General features: G+C 50.5%; 1 protein-coding gene across 2 annotated transcripts in view; it reads left to right on the top strand.

Moving 5' to 3' along the window:
- Positions 1-20429, top strand: part of STX1A (syntaxin 1A) — a 55593-nt gene that overhangs the window by 13768 nt on the left and 21396 nt on the right. The window lies entirely within an intron of this gene.

Here is a 20429-nt window from a genome sequence, read left to right as displayed (position 1 = left end):
GGTGGATGGAGTCAGGCAGAAGTCCTCGTCTTCAGTGGCCATAGCTGGAAAGCCACCAGCTGCCAAGGTGGCTGATGGCCGGGGTGGGGAAGGGCTCGGACCTGTGTGGGGAGTTGGAGGGATGGCTGGTGACTCTGGTGTTGAGAGGTGGTGAGGGTCCGGAGAGGCTGCTGGAGGGAATTCCTGAAGGGTGGAGGATGAAAAGAGCAAACGGCTGGTTTTGTGCTGTTGGCCATTGTCTTGCCCCAGGTTGCCTGGGGAGGGGATGGGGAAGAGGCAGCAGTTAGGGAACAGGCTGAGCATTGCCTGCTTGGCCCAGGAATGGTGCAGCTCACCTTTGAGTGTGCGCTTGTGACCCGACCTTCCTTGTCTTGAAGGACATTTTGCTACTGGCTGGCCAGAGTCTGTCCCTTCCAGGGCACTTGTCTCTAACTGTGAGTTGTTTCTGAAGCTCCCAGGAGGTTGCTGTGCACACATTTTCTTGTGTCCAGCCCTGGGACAAATCAATAGATATTGAAAATTGCTTGGAAGAACTCGGTGCTTGCAAAATTGTCTCATCCTCCCCTCTCCTGGCAGCTGCTCCTCAGCTAAAATGTACTTGGCCAAGCCTGGAAATGAGGGATCTTCTCAAGGAAATTCACGTGTCTCAGACTGCTGACAGTGATCCTTCAGGCTCTGTTAAACTGCACTCGCACTGTAAGGTTTTGCAGTGTCTGTTTGGGTGTTTTCAGAGAAGAGCTGTCACTGCTTTGCCTCTGGCTGTTGGGCTCATACGGCGTGCACTGGCATAGGGACTGCTCAGGGCTGAGCCCCAGCTCAGGCTGCAAAGGGCATTTGTGGCCTAAAAGCATAATAATCTATTTAAAAGTCTGAGATCTGCAGTGAACAGGATACAGTGACATTGGCATGACTTGCAGAAGCATCCAGGACGTTGGAAGTCCTCATGGTTTTGTTTTATGGTGTTACCTTGCCTTGATATCATAGAAAATTAAGTTTATAATGCCAAAACCTGTTTGGGCAGTGAAATAAGAGCCCACACCTTGTTTAAAAATGAGTGTTTTGTACTATTGTGGTGTGTCCAGGAGGTGCTGGGTCTGATGTATCAGGTGGGTCTGATCAGGTGCTCAGTGGTAGGTACGCTTGTGGAACTGCAAAAACACAGCACTGCACCAGCTACTAAGAAGGAGAAAAGTAACTGTTAGAGCTGAACCCAGCGCGTAAGTGGATGATACCTGTGATGACAGTCAAGGCAAGACATTGCTCTCTGCAGGGGGAAGGTTTGTGCAGGATTTGGGGTGCTGCTTCTCCCCCCTGGAGCACCTCAGATACTTATTAGTGATCTTTGTGCACTGTAGCGTCATGTGAAACTTTCACTACAAGATGATGGCTAGTCACCCTCCAGGGTATCAAAAGAAAGGCACAGACTTCTCATTCTTGTCTGGAAGCAGATGTGCTCTGTGTGGTGCAGCTGAGTTTGGTGTGAGGTTGTAGCTTCTCCTTAAGCACCACTGGCAAGTCCCTGCTGCAGCTGGAGGACCTTGGAGTGGGGCTTCAGAAGATCAGGGCAGAGCTGGGCTGGTAATTTGAGAAGCAGATAAACAGTGGTTGGAGTTGCTCTTGGCGCACTGAGTGGAGAGAGGGAGGGAGGGAAGAAGGGAGGGAGAAGGGGGAGGAGAGAAGGATGTACAATGTCTGCTGGCTGAATTCATTGCTGCTTTTTCAGGGTCACTGCTAGGCTGCAGAGGTACAATCCTCCTGGAATCTGTTTCTTAAATGCTAAGGCAGATGTAAGCTCTTGATGCTCTCCTGCACGTGTTCTTGCATAAGAAGGTGAGGTCCAGGTGTCTGTGTGAGGCCACCCTGTGTCTACCTACCTGCCTGACACAGGGTGAAGGTGCTGGGCTGGATCCATGTCACACAGAGAGCTCATCCCTCCTCTCCCATCCCCTCCCTTCCTGCTGATCCCTGTTGTGGCTGCACAGACTGTTCCTGGATCCATGCTGCCACTGCTGCCTAGGCTTATTTTGGTGCCTGGTGGGTGGGCAGCTGACTGGCTTTGCCATCATGCCGGTGAGGTGACAGCCCCTGCCTGCCTGCCTGTGCTTGCAGCTCCAAGTTGGGCAGCATCATGTCAGGACTTGGATGGGCTCAGAGTGGCCAAGGGGCTGTATTCCTCCTTGGCTGCTGCTACTTCTGAGTTGTATTCTTGGTAAACCTGTTCCTAAAGTCCTTCCTGGTGAGCTGCTGCATCTGTTGTTGCTCCTGGCACTTGCGGCAGGCTGTTCATCCTCAGTCCTTCGTCTGAGCCACTTCCCAGGGGAGGTGGCTTTGAGTGGCAAGTCACCAGCTGGAGAGGAATGAAGTAATGGTTTTGTTGGGGTGTTTTTCTGGGGTGGTTGGGAAGGACTTCTCTGCCATTTGCCTCCTCTCTGTGTTGCATCCTCCCTGTGCCCTCGTCGCTGTGTTACGTGATGGATGCTGTTCGCTGAATAAATTGCCCCTGGGAATGTAAATCTTCAAATCAAAGTCGTGTCTTTCAGCCTGTCAGCTCAGCCCATCTCCACAGGCTTCAGAAGACCCAATAAATATTTCAGATCTGGAAGCAGTCCTATTATGGCTCTGCACCAGGATGGATGGGGGGCTCAGTTCCACGTACACTTGACCTCCGGTTTCGTATTTTAAGCTGTGCAGACTGAAGGTGGTGGCTTTAGGCCCAGGTCCTGGGTGACTTTGTTCAGGCTCTCCATCTGCTGGAGAAGGTTTGAGTTATTTAGAGAGTGGTTTCTGTAATTCCTAGCAGAGAGATGTGCCCTCACCTTGGGGCTGGTACACCATGAGAGACTGGGGGTGCTGCTTGCACAGGCAGGAGAAGAGTATCTTGAAACTGGTCTTGTCATCATAAAACCTCTCTCCCAGCACTGGATACCCTGGCTGCCAGCCCTCTTCCACTTTCTCCTCCACATCTTTATCAGCTGGGGTACATCGTTCTCAAATGTGGACACCCAGACTGGCTGCAGCACTCAAATCTGTTCGCTCCAGAGGACAATATGGCAGAACCTGGAATTCTCCATTCTGACCTGCTCCCGGGGGTGCAGCACGATGCTTTCCAGCAGACCTCATGCAATCCCAGCTTTGCAGCTAGATCTCAGCCTTCTCGTGCTAAATCTCCATTGTCTCGGTGTTGATGCGGGGGGATAATCTGTTATTTGCAGAAATGAGTTTAGGAGGGCTGATATGAGCAAGCCATAAATCCTGTTACTGTGCTTTGCAGGATTACTTTGGCACTGCTGCATGCTGTGGCATGGGGAAGGCTTTCTAGGGATGCCAAGAGCAGGGGAACAGCCAGGAGAGAAGGGCCGGGATGCAGGCAGGACGTAGAGGAGGGTGACCAGGGGTCCTGTCATTTCCTGGGTCCCCAGCATCATTCTGAGGGCACTGCTATAACAGGGGGCTCCTGCTGTGGTGGGGGAGGAGTGTCCAGATCTATAGCTAACTTACTGGTAGTTGAAGATGTCAGGGGTGGTGTGCACAGCTGTGTTCCAGGTGGAAGGAAGGGGAGGAGAAGGATTTGATTAAAGTGCAGATTTTAGGCAAGTGGTGGGAGCAAGCAGGAGGATGCAGCAGGAAATCCAAGTGCTGAAGGACCCTGGGAGGTTTTACAGTGTGGAGAAACAGGAGCACAGCAAGAAGTGAGGTGAGCTGGGTCTGCTGGAGGAGGAAGGAGAGGTGCCTGGCATGGGTGCTGTTGACAGGGCTTGTTTGGTAAGCAGTCACGGGCCGAGGAGTAGAGGCTGTGGCTTCAGCACAGGAGACTTTATGCTAGACCAGGCTGGAGTTTGTTAGAAGTGGCTGCTCTTACCCATTGGGTTGTGTCATGTCCAGGCTGTGATAGTCGGAAACGCAGAGTCCCTGGTTCTGCTCTGTTGTCCTCTGGAGTGAACAGATGCTAGTGCTGCGGTCAGTTGGGGTGTCCACAGTTTGAGAATGATGTGCCTCAACTGATAAAGACGTGGAGGAGAACCTGGATGAGCGACTGAAGGGCTGACGGCCAGGGTACCCAGTGCTGGGAGAGCAGGTGCAGGGAGCAAAGCCCTGATGGTGTCAGCAGCACCAGGCTGGGCAAGCCCAGCAGGAGAGTGGGTTTGATGTCAGTGTAGGTGGCTCGCCGCTGGGATGGGGTGCCTGTTGCATCCCTGACAACTTCAGTGGAGTCACCGTCCATGGAAGTGTTCACAAACTGTGCAGATGCCCTCAGTGCCATGGGTTAGTGGTAGACTTGGCAGTGCTGGGGAACAGTTGGACTGGATGAGCTTAAAGGGCTTTTCCAACCTGGCTGATTCTGTGATTCTATGACAGTGTGGCTGGAAGTCTGTGAGATACCTACAAACTTTTTACTTCTGCATAATGACCAAATAAAGACACCTAGAATCAGACTGTAGGATAGTGCAGGCCAGTTGTGCTGGCCCAGTGCACAGCAGTGGGTCTGTGGGGCTTGTGTGTTTGCACCGAGAGGGGCAGAAACCACTACGCTCAAAGAGTGGCAGATCAAGGAGAATGCTGAAAGTAGAGAGAATCTCCACTCTTGGCTTAGAGACCCAAACTGATATCTTACCCTGTACTCAAAAATAGTGTACAGGAGCGTGGCCTAATATTGCAATGCAGTAAGGCAAAAAATATTCTTGGGGGAAGGTTTGGAACAGAATCCTGCTCCTTTTTTAAAAGGCAGTTAGCAGCGTGCTGCTGTACATTTAGATTGCTGCAATAATCAAGTGTTTGAATCATAGAATGCTGCTCCAAAACTTCTCAACGCTCGTTTTAGGAGAAAATACTCAGACGGAAAGTATCTCCTGTTTTCCTGCAAGCTCCCCCCCCAAAATCCCAGTGTTTTATGCCTCACAACACCGCCCACCATCACCATGTAGCTCCTGCCTACTCTCCTGACAGGACACGTCGTGCCAGCCCCCTCTGCCTGGTCCCTGCCCACCACACTCCTACTGCTCCCCTGGTTTGCTCCCAGGGGCTGCTGCCCGCCTGCCTGCCCCTCGGCACTGCATGTCCTGCTCGGTGCGTGGGTGCAGCACCAGCTGCATGCGGGTAGATGCCAATAGCGGTTTCTCCGCAGCCAGGGAGATGATGGATCCCCGCAGGGGGTGCTGCTGCCCATTTGCCCTTACCTGGGAGCCCCGCAGAGAGCGGGGTGGCCGGGGTCTGCCTCCTAGCAAGTGCCTGGGAGCTGCCAGCTCCAGCCTGTGCAGGCAGAGCCGCGCTGCCTGCCCAGAGCTGGCTGCCTGCCTGGCAAGGGCTGATCAGCTCCATTGGCAGTCATGAGGAACACAAACATATATACTTCACCAAATACACTTTGACAAAAACATATACTTTGTTATGTCTCTCAGTCATGAGAGAGAATCAACTGTCAGCTAGGTTCCCATCCGTTACACTCAGTCCTTTGATTCCTGATCGTGACAGAGACACGCGAGACACGATGTCTCATGGTTGGACCATAGACAGCAGTTCCATATTGTTAATAAAATAGTAACTGTTATGCACATTGAGGGATGCTAGAGTTTTATTCTCACTACTACTACTCATGTTGTATACATTCTCAGTGCAATTAGCACACAGATTATAAGCACTAAAAGGGTTACATTTGATAGCAGTAGTAGCATTGGCTATAGTTACTACATCTTATTCCATTTGACAGACAATCGTTTATAGCTTTTTCCTGACAAACTGGTTGTCCACAGATGTACTCCTGGGGAAAACGTTGAATTAACTATGAAGGCAAGGTTCATTCAGTTCCTTCATGTCTCAGGTGTAGTTATCTTGTCTGCAAGGTCTGGTGCTGCTTTTCCACCGGCAGCGCACAGGCAAGATGTCAGTCCTTTTCAGATACCTTCCTGGGGTAATGGCATCACCCAAAGTGGCCATAAGACATATGAGGATGGCTAGGATCTGTAGTGTCTGAAAAACACAAAACTAAAGCATAATAATAGCATTCTCTCAAATAGCATTTATTTGCAGGGACATAGTCCCATTTTTCTTGTCTGGATTTAATCACTGATACTGCATTGTCTTTTCCAGTGGCAACAGTTTCAGCCACTTAGGGTGGGCTGTTGGGTGTTTGGACCCAAACTTTAGCTCCACTATTCAATTGGTCAGTGGATCCAAATCCACAGTTCCCTTGAGCCATACTTTTCTGTGGGGCTTCCCCCTTGCTCACTTGCGTTTTCAACGCAGGCAAAATCGACATTTGGGCAACATGGTTTCATGGCTGCATGAAGATATCTTGATCTCCACTAGTCAATAAAATCACTTTGATCTCCCCTTGATAATCTGAATCGGTGATGCCCCCAAGTATCTGAATACCTTTGATGGCTAAAGCGGACTTTGGGGCTATCAAACCAAAGTAACCTGATGGAATATATACTCCCATACTAGTATCAATTACACAGATGCCTCAGGTATTCAGTCTATGCATTTGTAAAACTTGCAAATCTCATCTGGAGTTGCTTAATAAGGTGCCAAAGCTCTCTCCTTTATTTTCCAGTATGTGAAGGTCTCTGCTGCTGTTAATGGCTTTATTTGTAAATTAGGAGTAGTGACCCTCATTCAAGGGTTTCCATTTCCCCAGTGGGTCTGTTGTTCAATATATGTAGAGCTTCACACAAATGGTCTCTCCACGTGTTTGATTTGCCTCCCCCCTGTAGCAGCTTGGCTTTCGCCACAGAATCATGGACTCACAGAGTGGTTTGGGTTGGAAAGGACCTTCAGAGATCATCCAGTCCAGACCCCTGCCATGGGGGCAGGTTACTCAAAGCCCTGTCCAACATTACACTGAACACTTCCAGTGATGGGGATCCAGTGAGTGGGAGCCAGATGTGTGGGACCAACAGGGGCTTCAGTTTGATGTTGAAATCATCCCCTATATGGTCCTGGGTGTTGAAATTATGCTTCTCACAGGAGTCCCCATTAGAATCTGGGGGGTGCTGGAAGTATTGGCTTCATGCCCCACTTCCTGAGTGGGCTCATGGTGCTCGCTATTCAATGAGGACTTTGGGTACATTGTGAGATCTCTTTGCCAATGATTTTGTCCCCAGGAGAGGGGTGCTGGATGGCAGTGCTCCAGGAGAGCAGGGGGTGACGGCAGGTGCATTTGGGATGGAAGCGTGGCTGTACCGTGTGAGGAAAGCTGTCATGTGTCCAGGGCTCACCCTGTGTAGGGCTTGGCTGGGGGCTTGACTGGAAGCTTCTCTTCAAGCAACTGCAGAACCTGCAAGCATGTGAAGGGACTGCTGTGGCAGATGGTGATGGCCAGATGACGTCCCCATCTCTTTTGGCTCTTATTTCTTACAATCCCAGTGTTAGGAGGTCAGACCATGGGTTCTCCCAGCACAGCCTCGAATTAAGCATAAATGAGAATTTCTCTGACAAAAGAGGGGTTTCAGAGTGTCTGCAAGTACCAGTGGAGTTAAACAGCAGTGGAGAACCTCCACATTGCTTATGAATGCTGATGGGAAGCAAAGTGGTGACGAGCTACAGTGTTGCAGCAGAAACACCCTAACCTGAGACCTTTGGGGTTTGAGAGGTTTTTAGTTTGCATTTGGCTGTGGGAATGGGGAGAACTATTGTGGTTTCAGGCAGGATGGCTGCAGAGGCTCCAGCCGGGCAGCGCTGGGTTTGGAGGCTTTCAGAGGAGAGTACACGGCCCTGGTGCTTCCCTTGTGGTGATATTTCTGTACCCATGGCCTTGCTGACCTGCCCACTGGTCCTGCTTCAGTTCCTGTGGGTCCACTGGGGAGAAATGCCATCTGGTGACAGGCAGCGTACACCTTGAGCTTGCTTTGAATGCCATCAGAGCCTGCTTAATAGGTTTAAGCTTCTTGCAGTCTCTTAGCACTGTTACTGAGCTCCCAGGCCCCACAGAGGTGGAGCATAACTGTATTTCCCTAACTGAGTTATCAGATTATTAGCAAAAAAATGCAAATAGAATAGTTGCTTTGATTGCAAGTAAGAAAACATGTGTCTGGGGAAGCATTCTGCTGTGAGCACCATGGGAAGCATTCTGCTGTGAGCACCCTGTGGCAGAAAATGAAGGGGCAGGCAAGGCCAAATAATTGTCAGGGAAAGAAGATAAAATGCAGCTGGGATGTGGCCTCCTCTGATTTCTGGCCTGGGGCTCTCCCGTGAATGATTTTTCTTCTTAATCGTGTGAAGTTGTAGCTGTTAGAAGCATTCACTGAGTCACTTCATGAGGGTACCTTCTTGTAGAAGAGCTCACAGTTAATGGATGATTAATTAGTTTTAAGGTAAATAATTAATAACTGGTGTAGGATCTAACTTGGCTTCTGATCTGTAAATACTGATGTCTGCACAGCTGAAGCGTGTGGGTCTGGGTAACTGAAGACCATCTTGTGTAGATACTATTTATTACTTGCCTCCAGCTCTTTGCAAACCATTTCTTTTACAGTTCTAATAAGAAGAGTAATCCATCATTCCTGGCTCAGATAACTGCCAGAGGTTGTCATGGCTGGTAATAGCACTTAGCTAGTAGTGGTTTTGACCTGGAAATCTACCGTAACTCTGCATGGGAAGGGAAGTACAGCTCATGTGCCACATACAAGCTTGGCACTGAGGAACAGAGGAGATGAAGACCTTCCTGGTGTCCCCGTACTGGTGGCAGTGCCCAGGGGCAGGCTATGGAAATAGGAGCAAGATGTGTGTGGTGCTGATGGTTGAACACTTGGTCATCAGCAAGAGAAGTCGTACAGCACAGAGGGGAGATGCAAAATGGCACCGAGATGTTGCGCCTTGTGTTGGAAGGGGGGTAAGCATCTCTGCTCTTGTTTTTTGAGCTCTCTCATGCTCCTGTTAGTGGGGCTGAACGGGGTTGCTTGGTTCTGAGTACAGCCATGTTGTGACAATATGGATGAGAAGACTCTTCCCCAGGATGAGGTGAAACCATTTATCCATGCCAAAGTGAAACCTCATATCCTGGAAAAGGTGAAAGCTGCGAGGAGAAGCGTGGGATGAGTGAGAATTCTGCTCATTTGTTAACTAGCATTATTCCACTTTTTCTCTGTGGTGAGGGATCTCTGTACCAGGTTCACTCTCTGCCTTAGAGAAGAGCACTGGTATTCTGTCTCTGTGGTAAAGCATGGTGGTCCCTAATTCAAACAGCCTGCTTCTGGAGGGCTTTGTATGTACCCAGTTGTCCTTAGAGCCCTCCATAGAGCCCTCTGTTTTCTCCCCAGTTAGAGGTGGAGGCCGTTAGGAGAGATGCACTGACCTGATAATCCCCTATAGCAGTTGCTACCCAGACCCAGGTGGGTAGTGTCTCTTCTCTCTGCCACTAAGTGCACTGGTGAGTCAGAGAGCTAGAAGGTTGTCCCATGGTGGATCCCATGGCAGTGTTCTGGGCGGTTGTTGGCAATATGTGCTACTGTCCCCACATAGGGGACCCACCCTGTGGACACCCTACCCATTTCCTGATCCTGTGTGAGACTGGTCAGATCAGAGATGTTCGTTTCAATGCCCTTGATGTTGTTTTAGTCTTGTTTTGATGGAAGCTATCTCCAAAGCAGCTGTTGAGCGGGAGTCTGAGGGCATGCACAACACTTCCTACAGCAAGGCGTCTTTGCTGGCATTCTCATAGCTGTCACCTCCTTGCTCCCAGTCTGAGCCTGTGGGAAGCCTTTTCCTCTTGGGTCTGCTCAGAAGTGGTGGGTACAAGTGTTGAAACTTCTTCCTGTGTCCCTGGAAGCAGAGCCATGAACAGGAACAGCTCCTGAGGAAAGTTTTAGTGGGAAGTTATCAAACGCTGACATGCCCACGTGCAGAGCCTGTGTGATTTCCAGCCTTTCCCATGTGTCACGACATCACTCATTCCATGCCTGTGGTTGATGCTTTTAATATTGCTCAGCTTTTCCTGCAGAATTGAAAGGTTTAGAGCTGGTTTAGTTTTTAAGAATGCTACTGAGCAGTTGGTCTGCGGCACTGGATGGGTTGTGTTGGGGGTTTCACGTTCACTGGTTTTATCTCCAGGTCTTACTTCCCACTTCAAAAAATGACTGCTCTTTAATGTCTCAGACTAAGTGCTGCCTGAACAGGTGTAATCATGAAAAAACTCAGCAGAAAGACCTCTACCTTGGATAAAAAACACCTGGGCGCAAGAAGGAGCCGACCCCTGGAGTCTCTGGAGCCCTGAGCTGCCCCTGTCAGCTCAGTGCACATTAGTGCTTGTTTAGAGCCAAGCAGCAGAGCTGGGCAGACAGTGCAGTTTGTTTCTGTGGTTACTTCAATTAATCAGGGGATAGGAAACCACAAGTTTCTCCTAAGAAGTTTCTGGGTCAAAAGCAGAGCAGGGGCAGACATGCTGGAAGTATTTTTCTGTGCTCCCTTTGCCTTTGGCTCGTTGGAAGAGCTCTGATGCTGCCTTGCTCTTCCCAGCTGCAGGTGCTGCTCTTCCCAGGTGGCCATTCTCTTTGAGTATTTTCCATTGAAGAAGCAAGGTTCTTTTCTAGCAGAAAGGTTCTGGGGAGACGTGGCAATGGTGAGACTTTGGAGGCAGCCTTTTTTTAAAGGAGGAACAGTGGAGAGACCCCAACCCTGAATCTGCTCTCTGAATGCAGGCAGTAAAGCCCTTTCATTGTGTGCTGGAGAACATCTTCCCTGTTGTACCTCAGCTTGGAGGGAGCTCTGGAGTGTCTGTGTCAGTTCTTTTCACCCCATATACTGTTTTTTTTGAGGAAAGACAATTCAAACCTCATGCTGAGTCCTAAATTTTGCTTAGGCCCTCCTGAGCAAAAGCATGTGGTGATGGTAGGAGATGACACTATGTGTGTGGCATCCTAAGCTGAGGGGTACTCTTTGCAAAGTGTTTGGAAATGATGGGTGTAGTAATGTTTTGTCCATTGAGAGCTTAAAGGTTTTGAATAATGAAGAAAAACCTGTCATGTCTATGTCTTTGTAATGCCCTTTTTGCTAAGCAGGTTGGGTGTGTGACAGAGAAGTTGGGAATTTTCTGTACAGGTCAAGGCTTTTAGAAGAATGCAGCTGAGTGACTCATATGTGTTCAATCCAAGTCAAAAATCAGGACACTTTTATGCAAGGCATGTTAACTTCTGTTGCAAATGCTACAGCTATAAGAAGTGCCTTATTCTTGGCATCCATCTGGATTCTTGCAGAGATGGTGCTTAGAGTGGGTAATGTGTGGATTATCTATCTCACCATGACCAAAAGGAATCTGGAGCTCCCAATCTGGAAGATAATTCTGTGCCTTGACAGTACTGCAAGGGCTTTTAATAGCTTATGGTGCTACAGGAAGGCAGCCTGGTGGGAAAGTGATTTGAAGAATGTAAGCAGAACATCACCCACCTTATTTTCCTCTGAGTTTTAAGAATATCCTGTTTAGCAGTTCCACTTCTGCAGTGGTGGAGCCACATCAAATGCAGCAGCTCTCCAGAATTAGCTGTGAAAGGATGTGTAATTTTGTCCTGGGTTCAGCAGTAGCAGTCATTTTTCTCCTTCTTGGTAGCTGGTGCAGTGCTGTGGTTTTGACTTTCGGCCTGGTAGCAGCGCTGATAACACCGATGGTTTTAGTTACTGCTCAGTAATGTTTAATCTGACCAAGGACTTTCTGAGTCTCCTGCTTTGCCAGGGAGGAGGGGAAGCCAGGAGGAAGCAGAGGCAGGACACCTGACCCAAACTAGGCAAAGAGGTATTCCATACCACAGCATGTCATGCCCACTATAGAAACTGGGGGCAGCTACCCAGAAGGGTTAAATCACTGCTTGGCCAGGCTGTGTATTGGTTGACAGGTGGTGAGCAGTTGTATTCTCTTCCCTTGTTATTTCCCTTATCATTATTATTGTTGGAAAAAAGCCTACAGCACCTGGGATTCCCAGGCGGTCTCCCATCCCAATTTTTGCTCTTAATTGCAAATAAAATGATTCATAGAATTATGGGATCCCAGATTGGTTTGGGTTGGAAGGGACCTTAAAGCTCCTCCAGCCCCAACCCCTGCCACTGCCACAGCCAGGGACACCTTCCACTGGAGCAGCTTGCTCCAAGCCCCTGTGTCCAACCTGCCCTTGAACACTGCCAGGGATGGGGCAGCCACAGCTTCTCTGAGCACCCTGTGCCAGCGCCTCAGCACCCTCACAGGGAAGAGCTTCTGCCTAAGAGCTCATCTCAGTCTCACCTCTGGCAGGTTAAAGCCATTCCCCTTGGCTTGTTCCTACAGGCCCTTGTCCCTACAGGCCCTTGTCCCAAGCCCCTCTCCAGCTTTCCTGCAGCCCCTTCAGGCACTGGAGCTGCTCTAAGGTCTCCCCTTGAGGAGCCTTCTCTTGTCCAGGCTGACCCAGCCCAGCTCTCTCAGCCTGGCTCTAGAGCAGAGCTGCTCCTGCCCTTTGATGAAATACTGCTTTCGAGCCTCTGCTTCATTTAATTTTCTCTTGTACATCCCCATCTGGGAAATGTGGAAGTGCTGTTGGGACACAGAGTCAGTGCAGTGTTTGGAGGTGGAATCACAGCCCCCTTTTGTCTGCCCTGCCCATACTCAGCAAGGTGCTGTGTTGAGCTTAGGGAGGCAGTTGTCTGCCCGATTCTTGCTCAGATTTGCCTTTCCCAAGAAGAAAATGCCTTTGTTCCCTGCATGAACTGTCTGGCTGTCGACTGCTGCCTTACTTGCTAGCTGTCCTCCCAAGTGTGCAAGTGGATACAAGGACCTGGAGGTGTATTTGGCTGTTGGCTTATTGCTGTCCGTAGGAACCAGCTGAGATTTGTCCTTTTTCAGTATCTCTGTAGTTGCTTTTTAGGCTGGTTTTGTCATTAATCAAGTGTGCCTTTAAATCAGAGAGGTGAAGCAAGCACAGTTCTCTGTGCTGCCTCTGCAGGCTGGTGAATGGATTTCCCTCCAGCCTGCAAGCTCTTATTGAAACTACTGAATTGATGAGTGACCCCTGCATGAGACTCATTCATCCTTTTCCCCCAGTCTGACTCTGCTTCTTTAATCATCTGGTCCCTGTGTCCAGCTTGATGGCATGTGTGTGATACACCTGTACGTCCCTGCTTAATCCCTGCCTGCTCCATACTGCAGGCAATGCCAAGATACCCTCCTTGCTGCTTTTCCTTTATTGCACGTTTTGCTTTAGTTAAGACCTTCACCTCTCTTGACCCCAGCTTTACGTCGGAGCTGTGCTGGACCACCCCTCTGAAGCATGCTCAGCAGCAGTGCCCTTTGCACATCTGCAACAGCTGGAGTTTTCTGCTGTCTTTCCTGAGCCTCCCCTGCATTTGGTAAAGCTGGTGTACACTGAGAGTTAGAGTTAGGGTTTGGGCTTGGAGGGAAACACTGCTGTCCCTGCAAGAGCTGCAGTGGAACTGCAGTGTATGTTTTGATGCAAGTGCAGGACCTGTCTATGTGTTTGTGTGAAGCAGCCCCTGCCTGTGAATAATTTGGGTTCAGAGCCATGGGCCAGAAACGTAGGAAAGGATAACTTAGGAAGAAGGCAGTTAATGAGGAAAAGCCTCTGTTTATTAGGGTTTGGTGAGGAGGAGCAGGGTGCACCATGACTGTAGTGTACAGGGTGGGGGACACAGCTGTGTTTTGTGACCCAGCATACCCTGGCCATGGCCACAGACATTTAGAAGACACCCCAGTATGAGGTGTCTGTGCCCCTGTAACAGGGGAGACTGAGATGAGCTCTTAGGCAGAAGCTCTTCCCTGTGAGGGTGCTGAGGCGCTGGCACAGGGTGCCCAGAGAAGCTGTGGCTGCCCCATCCCTGGCAGTGTTCAAGGGCAGGTTGGACACAGGGGCTTGGAGCAAGCTGCTCCAGTGGAAGGTGTCCGTGCCCGTGGCAGTGGCAGGGGTTGGGGCTGGAGGAGCTTTAAGGTCCCTTCCAGCCCAAACCAATCTGTGAGTCTGTGATTTCCCTGAGGATTCCCCCTGGGAATATAAAACATGCTGTCTAAAAGGCAGAAATACCACCCTGCAGGGACAGGGATGTCTTTTCCTGGGCAAGCTGGGGAGGAGAAGGGCTCCTGTGGCCACATCGGGGTTGCTGAGGTCCCGGGGAGAATAAGTTCTGAGCTATGCTCTGGCATGAGGGCCTGCTCCTGCCAGTGGTGTGGCAGCAGGGACTGCCTGCGGATGCCTTCACTTGCACAGGAGTTAAATTTTAAAGAGGTTTTGTTTTAAGTATGCAAAGGGTTTGACAGGTAACAGTGCTTGGGCAGGGAGGTGCCGACAGCAGATGCTTGGGGCAAAGCATGTGAGCTGGCAGGGCGGAGCCCGCTGTCTTGCTGGGCAATTAGCTAAGAGCTAATAAGGGCAGTGCTGCGAATGCTGAAGGCAAATCCTGGCAAAGAAAGGAGTCTGGAGAGTGAAGTGGGAGGGGAGGGTGGAATCCAGCGTGGGGAGGGAGGGAACGTGCAAGGGAATCCGTAATTAAGTGAGACAGCCGAGGCCAGGGTAGTGAGGGGAGGCTGCAGAGATGAGGGGCCGGGAGGGAACGGGTGAGCTAAGGAGGAAATGTGCAGACCACTGCCAGACAGTGCACAGAACTGTCCCTATTTCCTGTGTGAGACCCGAGGAGGGTGAATGGGTACTTGGCAGTTGGTCCGTGCAATCCCAAACCTGCATCCATTCTATTTCCCCCTTCCTTTCTGAGCAGCCCGAATGCATCCTTGCGCTGTTTTGAGGTAATTTTGTAGGGTCTCTGTTGTTTTTTGTTCATTCAAACCGTGTCGTTTCATCTTTTTTGTTAAGTTGGTTTTCCTCCCTTCCTCCCACCGTTCCTAGTTTCTCAGGCTTTATTTCAAGCAGTCAGAGGTAACCTGCCCTTATCTGAGGAGCACGGAGCAAGGACAACGAGGGAAGGTGAGAGTGGTGAAGCAGGGAACAAGCACGGTTTGCTTTTAGGATTCCCTCTTCCTTCTCCATCAGAGGTTTCCCTCCAATGAATGAATGAGAGCCATGGAGAAGGCAGCTGGTGACAGGCGGGTGACGCCGTGCTGGGGAGGAGCGGGCGGCTGCAGTGAGCGTGCCGGGGAGCACGTCGGCACTGCCTGGCACGACGCAGCTCCCAGCCCTGAGCACGGCTCGGGCAGTGGGAGGCAGGAGGGGCTCACAGGCAGCGGTGCCTGCAGGGGCACAGGGGCCGTGGATGGGTTGGTGCTGGAGTGAGTGGGGTGGTGGTGGCAGGACGACTGGTCCCTTCCGACCCAAACCGTGCTGAGTCCGTGGCTCTATGAAAAGGATGCTTGAGAGAGCGCCCGTAGCTGTGAGGTGTTGTTTTCCCCTTTTTGACATTTTCCATACCTTTCCTGCTGCCCCTCCTGATGCTCTGTGACCTGGGCTGCTGCTAAAGCCTTCCAGTGACCAAAGCCCTTTGTTGATGAAATGCATTGTGATTACTGCTTGTGAGTTGCTGTTTACGGAGATGCAGCGGGCTGCTGTGCAGTGGGTAGCTCTTAGGGACCTTCCTGGTCTCCTTATGCCCAAAGGCATTTGCTCTGACACCTGACAGCTGCAGGTTGCAACAACTGCTTGACCTGGTCAGGGTGTTGCCCTGCCAAATCTTCTGGTGGAAGCTCCATCTGATGTTGGGAGCTATCAGGTGGCCACTGCCCTGCTCGGGGTCCAGGGTGAGGAGAATGGGGAAAGTCAGGGGTGAGGGGGACTGAGACCCACAACAGTGGAATAACCAGGCAGCCAGCCTGGGGATGGGCCGTGGGCAGCACATGTCATAGAACCATAGAATCCCCATTTTGTCTCAGCAGATAATGGGGAACTGAAGACAAGACAAAAAGTGAGAACCTTTGGTTCATGATGATCGAGATGACCATGACTTGCTCCTTTATATCATGTGTGCACACAATAAATTTAAAGCATTATATCCTCAATGCGTCCTTATGCATTTCTTACAACTTTTCTGTAACTCCTCCTTTTGGAGTTTTACTTGCCATTGGTATACATTCGTCTCCCGTTTTCCCATAGGTAGTGGGAAGGAAAAGAATATTTTCCCACTTTCTCCCAGTGGCACAGAAGCTAGAGATGGAAGTGGCAGGCAGCTGGAAAACCCAGCAAGCAGCAGCCCAAAGTATGGGCTGAATTGGTGTGAAACGCCTGCAAATGAAGGAGAATGGGAGAATAATGCAGAAAGGACAGAAACATAGGGGAAAGCACATGATGTATCTTATGATGGTTTAAATTCTTACATTCCAACAGTAATTCTGGTTGTTGCTAAACAGTCAGTACCAAAAATAGACACTGCTGGGTCCAGTCTGAAGTTATCAATCAGGAAGTTTTCCAAGAGCTGAGTAAGATGGTGCCTCAGTGTTCATTTCCAGCAAGTCTCCACATACTTTATGAGCATCAGGAGCTTGGGAGGTAGCACAGTGTTGGATTTTGAAAGGAGGAGATGGGGAATGAGCTGAGTAATTACTGATTAACCCAACGTTCCTTCTGGGGAAAATAATGGAGTATTTGAAGTGGAATTCAATTGAGAGAATGAAAGGAGGGTAATACAATTAATGCAGCCTGGTGGTGTAAAAATATCTTTACTTGGGACCTCTGCCTGCTGCGTGCCTGCAGGAGAGCCAGGTCAGCTTTGCTGCCTGTGAGCCCTGGCCCTGTCATCCCACTGCACCCTGCATCCCTCCTGCAGCTCCCCAGGGAGGTGCATGTGGCCCCAGGTGGGGTGGGAGCAGCCAGTTAAGGGGCAAGGTGTTGATGCAGGAAAGGTCCTGAGGGCATGGAGTGCCACCCTGGAGCTAACTGGGGTGGGTGGAGAGGCTTGAGGAGAGCCATGGGGGGGACAGGGAGGAAAGCAAGCTGTTCGCTCATCAGCCAGGTAAGTATTGCTCTTGGAGAGGTGGGGGCCCCGAAACCTTGTGAAAGATGCTGTGAGAGACCCGGGGCTGGAGGTCTCTGATGGAGATGGGCACATCTGCAGCGGGTGGGGACAGCCACTCAAAGCTGCTCATTCACGTACATTTTGAGGTCTCAGTTGGGTGCCCCTCGTGGAGGCAGCTCGCTGGTGGGCCATGGGGAGTTCCCAGGGCTGCTGGCTGCAGCCCAGCCGCTGCCCTCACCCACCCCACACCTACCAGGTCAGTTGTGTGGGAAGCTATGTGCCTTCATCAGGCCTATTGTTTGCTTTAAGCTGTGTTTTAGTAGGACCTTATTGCTGTGCAAAGAGAACTATGCTCTTCAGCTGGCGTTGTAAGTCAGGGTACATCATTATTGTTGAGAAATTAATTAAAAGGGATCCTCACCACCCCCCCCACCCCCCCCCCGCCCCGCTTTGAGCTATCACTGCTTGCTGTTTCCTGACAGCTTAGCAACCTCCTGCTGTAAGCTGGAGCACCAGCATGGCTGGGGATGCTGGAGGCAAGCTGCAGGTCCCACAAGGTTTGCTGCTGCATACGAACTGTTCCGTCTGTGGCTGTGATGGCAGGTGGTTCTGGGAGCCTGCTGCAGGCAGGACGGGCAGCAGATCTTGGGAGCTGTGTGGTTGCACAAGTTGGATTTGAGCTCACGTGAATGTGTCCAGGCAGGGTTACATGGCTCCCCTTCATCCCTAGCTCTTCCTGACCAACACTTGCTCTGAAAGGGAGGAACCGGGAGCAGGCACTGTGCTGCACCCTCTGTCTCCTCCGCCTTTTGCACAGGTTCATCACCAAAATGCTTTGTTACGAGTGAACTTTGATCCCCTCATTTGTGCCGATGTATGGCTGCAGGAGAAGCCGTTAGTGCACAGCACAGCTCTCCCTTCATCCTGAGGTTTGTTTCCCAGGAGGGTTTCTGGCTCTGGGGCCAGCCTGGAGCAGCAGGAGCAGCCAGAGGAGGACGGCTGTGGGATGAGAACACCCGAGGGGGAAGCTCAGCTGCTGCCCAGCTCAGCAACTGGCTGTGAAAGGGTTACTCCATTGCTGCAGAGCTCTCAGTGTCCAGCCACTGGACTTGTTCTCCATGTTTCTTGGTGACCACAGCAGCTCAGCACCTTTGCCCAACTGAACTGGCAGCTGTGAGGAGCACACTGGGTTCACAGGGTGTGTGAAACAGGATCCGTCACTGCTACTACAGAATGGTGTTTTGTAAGTGCAGTCCCACTGATGTTATCACCTTTTAATTACCTAAAAAGGTGTCACCTGCCTTCTTTAGGGACCTGAAAAGTCAAGAGGTACAATTTTAGTCTGATGCAAGTCACCTCCAAACGCAGCCGGGTGGTGCAGATGGTGTGTTTTAGTGAGCACTTTTAGTCCCAGAGGGTCTGTAAGAGCTTCTTAGACCCTTCCAGGCATCATCTCTGTTCTGCACCTGTGTAAAAACCTTGTAATGTCTTACGCTGGCATTGATCCCTGGCAGTGCCTCTCCTTGCTGCAGCTCCGGCAGGATTTGTCCCTCTTGCCACGCTGGAAGTTACAAATCCCAGGGCTGCTAGCACTCCATGATGGCATCGGATGTCTCTGTGCCCTCTCTTCTGGCAAAGGCAGATGGACAGCATCAGTGTGTCCTATTTCTGCAGCTCAGCAAGCAGCTGCAGCTCCTTGTGTTGCTTCTGTGTGGAAGAGACAATCCTGGCTCTGCTCATGGTTGCTCAGCTCTCTCCTGCCCACCCCTCTGTGTGCCCCCCTGTTCTGTCCCATTTTACCAAGCTTGAATAAATAAGTTGCAATGTCAGACTCTGAGCTCCATTTCCAGGAAGGTTCATCAGCCTTTGGGAACTGAAGGACTGCACAGAGGTCATTGATATCCCAAATCTGTTTTGGCAAATGGGACTTCAGCTGGAAAGTCCTCTGCAGGGCTGCTCTCCATCTATCCATCCGTCCCTCCCTTCGTCTCTCCTTTTGTCCCTCCCTCCGTCTATCCATCTGCTGATACGGGGGATTGTCCTGATCCAGGCGCAGGACCTTGCCCTTGGGCTGGTTGAACTTCACAAGGGTCACACAGACCCACTCCTCCAGCCTGCCCAGGTCCCTCTGATGCCACCCTTCCCTCCAGTGTCACCCACAGATTTGCTGAGGGTGCCCTCAGTTGTGCTGTCTGTGTTTTTGATGAAGATGCAAAATAGTATTGGTCAGAGTACGGACACCACTTGTTACTGGTTTTCACTTGCATATTGAGCCATTGACTGCAACAGTTTGGATGTGGCCATGCCACCAATTCCTTATCCATCTATAGATTATCCATGAAATCTGTATATCTCCAAATAAAAAGCAAGAGGATTGTGGAGGACCATATGAAGGGCCTTATAGAAGTCCAGGTAAATGGCATCAGTAGCTCTTCCCTTGTCCACTGTTGCAGTCACTCCATTATAGAAGAGCACCAGCTAAGGCATGACTTGCCCTTGGTGAAGTTATGTTGGCTGTCTCCCATCACCTCCCTGCCATCCATATATTTCAACATGTCTTCCAGGAGGAGATCATGCTCCATTATCTTACTGGGCTTGGAGGTGAGGCTGCCTGATCAGTAGTTCCCATCTTGGGGATGCAGCAGCCCTTCTAGCCAATCTCTTCCCTGATGATTTTAAGAAGAAGTTTGATTTTTAGTACTTTAAGGCCATAGAACACCATGGAAGATATTTCAATCCACACTGTATATTCCTAGGAAGGATTCCTTATGGTTTATTCCCAGAGACCAGATAGCTCGTGGGGCTGCCAGGTCTGTGCTTCCTCTTCGCATTCGCCTTCAGAAGGTAGCCTACATTGTGTAAACAGCCCCATCCATGGCAACCTGCGAGAGACGGAAGACAAGTTGTAAGGTTTATTTGTGTTACATTTCCTTTGAGGAGCTGTGGTCAGGACTTTCTTTCATTTTGAATTCAACGAGGTAACTTTGCCAAAAAGATCCCTCTTCCAGCTTTGCCAGGTAACTCAGTTATGAATGAGGTTGAAATAGTACTTCTCTGGAATATGTAGGTTGGTTGTTGGCAGTAAAGAATTGCAGGTCACGAATGGGTGGAAGTTCATTAATGTGAACAATAAGTGAGTGAGGAAGCTTTGACAGCCGAGAACTGTATTGAGCATGCAGAATCACTGTCACTGGGATGCTCAGACATGTTGCGGCAGGGGTGCATCTGTTGCTTCCCATTAACTGTGAAGGGTGAAGGTCTGATGCCTGCTGCTGCTGCCCTCCTGCTCTCTGCTGGGCAGTTTGGAGGCTTTTTCCTTCCTTCTTTATGGATAATGGTGAACATCAGTGATGAGCATTGGGCTGCAGGCGGGATTCTCCTCCCTGCCCTGAGGAGCATCCTGCATGGCAGCTCTGGGTGCCAGTTCCTTGTATTTGCCTCTTTTCTTGTTGCTTGAGAGAAACTTTTGGGAACTTGGAGAGATGTGGGAAGGTGACACAGGGGAGTTGGGTTTTCCTCCTTCCCAAGTAGCTGAGGCTGCGATGGAGCCGAGAGGTGTTACAAGCTTG

Source organism: Pezoporus flaviventris, unplaced genomic scaffold, assembly GCF_033815535.1.
Source record: "Pezoporus flaviventris isolate CSIRO_AGI_PZ_B2104156 unplaced genomic scaffold, CSIRO_AGI_Pfla_v1 ptg000063l, whole genome shotgun sequence".
Lineage (NCBI taxonomy): Eukaryota > Metazoa > Chordata > Aves > Psittaciformes > Psittacidae > Pezoporus > Pezoporus flaviventris.
The sequence above is the reverse complement of the archived record's forward strand: the minus strand, read 5'-3'. Positions and strand labels throughout refer to the sequence as shown.